At 40.0% G+C, this 7,065-nt stretch overlaps 1 pseudogene; it reads left to right on the top strand.

Annotated features, from left to right (window-relative positions):
• The first annotated feature begins 3,839 nt into the window (after positions 1-3,839).
• On the top strand, positions 3,840-4,450 carry LOC135276650 (peptidyl-prolyl cis-trans isomerase A-like; annotated as a pseudogene).
• Positions 4,451-7,065: the final 2,615 nt, after the last annotated feature.

The following is a 7,065-nucleotide window of genomic DNA, read 5'->3' as shown; positions in this document are numbered from 1 at the left end:
TTGATAGTATAAAACAATAATTATGTCTAACATAGTCTAAAATATATAGATAATTACAACATACAACATCATTACATAAGTCAAGATAAGAATACGAGGACTTAAAGTGTTTCAAGGTTCTTGCAATGTCATGGAGAGAGGGTAAATGTACCATCACTACTAAATGTTGACATGCTCAGCATGCATGCTATGCCCTCTAGGATAATTATTTAAAAAGAAGAGTAACAAAAATGAACTAGGAAGCAAAGTACAATAGATCTATGAAACCAAAAGTTGGTTCTCTGAAAAGATCTATAAAGGCCAGAAATCTCTGGCAAGACTTTTTAAGACAAAGAAAATAGAATGTAAACATACCTACTACTAGGAATTTAAAAGGGAACATTACTAGAGGTAACACAGATCATATGGAAATTCAAAGTTAAAATATGATAAACAACTTCACACTAAAAAATGGAAAATGTAGATAAACTGGTAAAATTCTAGAAAACACAAATTTACAGAACTGACACATGCAGAAATAGAAAATGGGAATGCTCCTATGACTATTAAAGGAATTAAATCCATACTTTAAAACCTTTTCCAAAGAAAACTCTAGACTCAGTTGGCTTCACCAATCAATCCAACCAAACATTTTACAAGACATAATGCCTCTGTTATGCATAGTCTTCCAAAAAATACGAATAAAGGGAGAATTTTTCAACTTAGTTTATGAGGCTGGCATAACCTTAATAACCTATATCTTATCAGAACATTATAAAAAAGGATAATTACAGGCCAATATCATTTATGAATTCTCAAAAAATACTAGCAATCCAGCAAATCATAAACAAGTTAATGCATTCTGATTAGTTGAGTTTACTCTAGAAATGTTGACTTAACAGTTGTAAATCAATCAAGGTAATGTTAATATCAGCACATTAACATAGGAAAGAAAAAAAAATTATATGATAATCCCAGTAGATACAGAAAAAAGCCTTGATCATATTAAACATCTATTTATGATCTTAAAAACCATCCATTATAATAAAATAACAATAAAAATCTTAATATAAAAATAGGGGCCAGGCTTAGTGGCTCACACCTGTAATCCCAGCACTTTGGGAGGTCGAGACCAGCAGATCACCTGAGGTCAGAAGTTTGAGACCAGCCTGGCCAACATTGTAAAACCCTATCTCTACTAAAAATTAAAAAAAATTAGCCAGGCGTGTTGGTGCACACCTGTAATCCCAGCTACTCGGGAGGCTGAAGCAGGAGAATCGCTAGAACCCAGGAGACAGAGGATGCAGTGAGCCGAGATTGTGCCACTGCTCCCCAGCCTGGGTGATAGAGTGAGACACTGTACCCTAATCCCCCAAAAAAGGAATTTTCTTAAATTAATAAAGGATGTCCAATAGATATCAACTAATTGATAAAATATAAAAATGTTTCTCAACTGGACATGGTGGCTCAATGAACCTGTAAACTGAGCGCTTTGGAGGCTGAGGTGGGAGACCAGCCAAGGCACCAAAGCGAGATTTTAATTTTTAACAACAAAAAGTTGGCCGGGCGCGGTGGCTCAAGCCTGTAATCCCAGCACTTTGGGAGGCCGAGGCGGGTGGATCACGAGGTCAAGAGATCGAGACCATCCTGGTCAACATGGTGAAACCCCGTCTCTACTAATACAAAAAATTAGCTGGGCACGGTGGCGCGTGCCTGTAATCCCAGCTACTCAGGAGGCTGAGGCAGGAGAATTGCCTGAACCCAGGAGGCGGAGGTTGCGGTGAGCCGAGATCGTGCCATTGCACTCCAGCCTGGGTATCAAGAGTGAAACTCCGTCTCAAAAAAAAAAAAAAAAAAAAAGTTAACCAGGTGAGGTGGTATACGACTGTAGTTTCAGTTACTCAGGAAGCGGAGGTGGGAGGATCACTTGAGCCCAGGCTTCTGAGCTGCAGCAAGCTATGATGGTACCACTGTACTCCAACCTGGGTGGTAGCCAGATCCTGTCTCAAAAAAAAAAAATCTTTCTCTTTGATTGGGAATAGGCAAGCATGACACCTATCAATACTTCTATTCACATTTTTATGAAGTTCATAGTAACTGAAATAAGACAAGTAAATTAAGTAGATGTATATGTATTGTAAAGTAAAAAATTATTCACAGAAGAGTGCCAGAATTTCTAGACAATCCAAAAGGATATACAGATAAATCATTAGAATTTATATATGAGTTTAGCAAGTTTGTGACTTATAAGTAGTGAGAAAATGACTCTTAAAAATAAAAATATAACAGAATCAAAAATAGCAAATATCTAGGGGTAAAGCTAATGAATATATTTATAATAATCTCTCTACACAGAAAGTGATAAAATATTACAGAGATAAATTTCTGAGAGAAATACATAAATGAAGGGATATATCATCTTCATGGACGAGAACATACACAGCATGAATATACTAATTTCTATATAGATTCGACTCAATCTAAATCAAAATGACTGCAGTTTTTCATGGTGGATAGACGGAAGAGAATAACACAAACCGATTCTAAAATTTACATTGAAAATGCAAAAAGCCAAGAATATCCAAGCTAATGTTCAAGAACAAAATAGGAATTACTCTTACATATAAAAATACTGTTAAAAATATTGTTAGCAAGTTATGATGATTAAGATGATATATTTGCACAAGGAAGAACAAGCAAACCAAAGGAACAGAAATCCAAAGGAATCCAGAAATTGACTCACACACTTAGGATTCTTGATTTATGATGAAAGTAGCAGGGGCATTCCTGAGCAGTTCAGAAAGGATGGCTTTGTCAATAAAGCTTCTGAGTCCATTAGACATCAACATAGAAAAAATGAAACTTGGACCCCTCTCTTCCACCAAACACAAAATCAATTCTGGGTGAATTACTGATCCAAATAGGAAGGGTGAAACAATTAACTTTCTAGTGGGCAACAGAAGAGACTCTCTTCTGCTTTCAAAGGAAGTAAAGATTTCTTAAACAGACCTTAAGAAGAACCATAAAGTATAAAGACTAATAAGACTATATTAAAATTAGAAATGCTTGTTTATGAAAAGTTGCCATTAAAAAGTTGAAAGGGGCCAGGTGTGGTAGTTCATGCCTATAATCCCAGCACTTTGAGAGGTTGAGGCATGAGGATTGCTTTAATCCAGGCATTGGAGACTAGCCTGGGCAATGTACCAAGATCTCATCTCTACAAAAAATTTTAAAAATTAGCCTGGCATGGTGGCATGTGCCTGTGTTCCCAGGTACTTGAGGTGCTGAGGTGGAAGGTTCACTTGAGCCCAGGAGGTAGAGGCTGCAGTGAGCCATGATCACACCACTGCATTCCAGCCTGGGCGACACAGTGAGATGGTCTCTCTCAAAAAAAAATTAAAAAGTTGAAAGGCAAGTTATAGAGAAGGAGAAGTTATTTGCATACATGTAACTAACAAGAGATTTTATTCAGAATATATAAAGAAATCCTATGAATCAATAAAAAAAAAACCCCAATACAAAAATGGGCAATAGCCCTGAACAAGGTTATCCAAAGAAAGGTTATCAATGTAACCAACAAACACATGACAAGTGGTCCGATCTCAGTCGTAATTAGTGAAATGCAAAATAACATCACAAGAAACACTGCACACCCACTGGAATGCCTAAATTAAAAAAGAAAAAAACTAACAATAATTGTGTTGGTAACCAGATGATGTAATGGAAAAACCTATATTGCTGATGTGAGCATAAACTTGCACAACAAGTTTACCCACTAAATTTGACATTATCCACTAAAGTTGAAGATATAGACACCCTATGAACTAGAAAATCCTCTCCTAGGATTAGGCTCAGAATAAATGTGCACTGGCTTTGCAGACGCTGCAATCACCAGGAGCCTTGTAGTATCAGCTGTGGTCAACCCTACCGTGTTCTTTCACATTGCCATTGACAGCAAGCCCTTGGTCCGCGTCTCCTTCGAGGTAAGGGGTCTGGAAACCAAGAAGTGACTGCTCATCTAATCCATAAACATAATCTATGTTACATATTGGAGCTGTTTTTTCCAAAGACAGCAGAAAACTTTCATGCTCTGAGCACTGGAGAGAAAGGATTTGGTGATAAGAGGTTTTGGTTTCAAAGAATTATTCCAGGGTTTATGTGTTAGGGTGGTGACTTTGCACTCCATAATGGCACTGGTTGCAAGTCCATCTACAGGGAGAAATTTGATGATGAGAACTTCATCCTAAAACATACAGGCCCTGGCATCTTGTCCATGGCAAATGCTGGACCCAACACAAACGGTTCCCTGTTTTTCATGTGTACTGCCAAGACTGAGTGGTTGGATGGTGAGCATGCAGTCTTTGGCAAGCTGAAAGAAGGCATGGATATTGTGGAGGTCATGAAGCACTTTGGGTCCAGGAATGGCAAGACCAGCAAGAAGATCACCACTGCTGACTGTGGACAACTCTAATAAGATCGACTTGTGTTTTATCTTAACCATCAGACCATTCCTTCTGTAGCTCAGGAGAGCCCCCCTCCACCCCATTTGCTCGCAGAATCCTAGAATCTTCGTGCTCTCGCTGCAGTTCCCTTTGGGTTCCATGTTTTCCTTGTTCCCTTCCATACCTAGCTGGATTGTAGAGTTGGGTAAAGTTTATGATTATGAAATAAAAACTAAATCACAAAAAAAGAAATGTGCACTGAAAGACACATACATGAATATTCATAGCAGCTTTATTCATAATAGATTCAAATTGAAAATGACCCAAATGTTTATAAAGAATAGAATGGATAAATACATTGTACTATTAGCCCAATATAATCTTATACAGCATTAAAATGAATGTGCTATAGCTTCATGGAATAGCATGAATGAATCTCACTCTCTTAGTCCATTCCAGCCCCTCTAACAAAATGCCATATACTGGAGAGCTTATACACAATAGAAATTTATTTCCCACAGCTCTGGAGGCTGGGAAGTTCAAGATCAAGGCAGATGCAGTAACTGGTGGGAGCTCCATTTCTGGCTCATAGATGGTGCATTCTTGTTGTATGCTTACATGGTGGAAGGGTGAGGGGTCTCTCTATCCAGCCACTTTTGTAAGGTCACTAATTCCATTCATGAAGGCTCCACCCTCACAACCTAATCACTTTCCAAAGACCTCACCTTCTAATACCATCACCTTGGGGATTAGAATTTTGGGAGAACACAGACATTTACACCATAGCACTCACAAATAGAATATTGAGAGAAGAACGGCTAGACAGAAAGGAACATATATTTTATGGTTCCATTTAAATAAAGTTAATGAACAGGTAAAATTAATGCATGGTGAGAGAAGCCAGAATAGCTTGATTCTTTTTGGGAGGAGAGGCCAGTGCCTAGGTGGGTCCTGCAGGAGGTTTCTGAGTTTCTGCTGTGTTATTTTCTCAGCTGGTGGAGTGGTTACCAAGCATGTTCACTTTGTTTTAATTCATTGAGCTGTACATGAGGTTTTGTGCACTCTTCTCTGTGTTATGCTTTAATTTTCCAAAGGAAAAGGAAAAAACTAGCCATGGAAAGAAACCATCAGGGTCAGAGACTGTAGCAATGACTGTGACCTCATCAGCTGAATTGACCCACTCTGGGCTTGTGTTGGTAGCAGGTTCTGCCCAGGTCCTGCCCAGGTGCTTCCCAGGTCCTGCGCAGGTGCTGCCAGATCTTGTCCAGGCACTTCCAGGTCCTGCTCAGGCACTGCAACAGCAGCACAGGAGCTTGGGGGCCAGAGCATCCCTGAGGCTGCTGCTAGGACCCCACCTCTCTGGAAGGCAGTATTCCCAGGGCCACATCTTATGCTTTCAGTTAAAATGAATAAAACAGTTCCTAAAGGAAAAAAATTAAAAGCCCATTCCCAACCTCACAACAGCATCAGCAGCAGCCTCAACAATAGAACAAATACTAGTAAGTCGCCCTTGTCTCCCTTTCCTGCCACACAGCCTCTGCCTGCTGACACCATCTGCCTGCAAAACAAAATGAACCTGTGGTTCCTTTGCTTCAAATCCTCAGCAAACTCCAAGATGTCTAAAACGTCAAAGCTTCAAAGCACAGTCAATATACAAGGCTCCCCACAACCTGTGTCAATCTACTTTTCCACTGTGGTCACCTCTCTCTCCTACCTCCCTGTTCCTCTTGCTCCCCACCATACCACCCCCCACAGACCCTCACAGGCACACATGTGCCCTCCAGCCACCGTGTGCTCTCCATGGTCCAGCACATCTTTTAATGTGCCATCCAACGCACCTCCCAATCCAACTGTCTGGACAGACATTCATCCCTCGCAGTAGAGGTGACCTCTCAGCTAGTTTTTATGTTTTGTTTTGTTTTCTTGAGACGAAGTCTTGCTCGGTCACCCAGGCTGGAGTGCAGTGGCATGATCTCGGCTCACTTCAACTTCCACCTCCTGGGTTTAAGTGATTCCCATGCCTCAGCCTCCTGAGTAGCTGGGATTACTAGCACATATCACCATGACCGGCTAATCTGTATTTTTAGTAGAGATGAGATTTTACTGTGTTGGCTAGGCTGGTCTTGAAGTCCTGGCCTCAAGTGATCCACCCGCCTCAGTTTCCCAAAGTGCTGGGATTACACGCATTAGCCACTGCACTGGGCATGTTTTTGAAGACTTTTCTCTCTTTCCCTGGCCCCAGGTTGAGTTGCTTTTTCTCTTTTCTGTTTTTTTTTTTTTTCCTTAGTTTAAGATTTTGTTTGGAACTGTTGCACATATTATTATGTTGTCATTATTTCCATCTGGCTCTGAGCATGTCTTAGGCAGGAGAAATGTTCAAATATTCCTCATCTGCATATGTCTGGAGCATTGGTACTCAGTAGATACTCATAAAAAATGTCAGTTGAGTTTAACCAAGGAGGGTTGATTGGCCTTTCTGTTCTTAAATTTCAACAAGGCTATTAATGCATGTTTTGCCTTGGAACTGAGAAAGAGTAGGCTGAAAGGTTGTGAAGGCAAGAAAGGAGTGGTTCATGGCAGTAAAAAAGACTGCTATTTAGAATTGGTGCTGCCAGCTCCTGAAAGCAAGCTTGAAGTCCTGGGC

The sequence above is a fragment of the Aotus nancymaae genome, unplaced genomic scaffold, assembly GCF_030222135.1.
Source record: "Aotus nancymaae isolate 86718 unplaced genomic scaffold, 86718_ANA_hifiasm-v0.15.2.pri h1tg000002l, whole genome shotgun sequence".
NCBI classification, from domain to species: Eukaryota; Metazoa; Chordata; class Mammalia; order Primates; family Aotidae; genus Aotus; species Aotus nancymaae.
The sequence above is the reverse complement of the archived record's forward strand: the minus strand, read 5'-3'. Positions and strand labels throughout refer to the sequence as shown.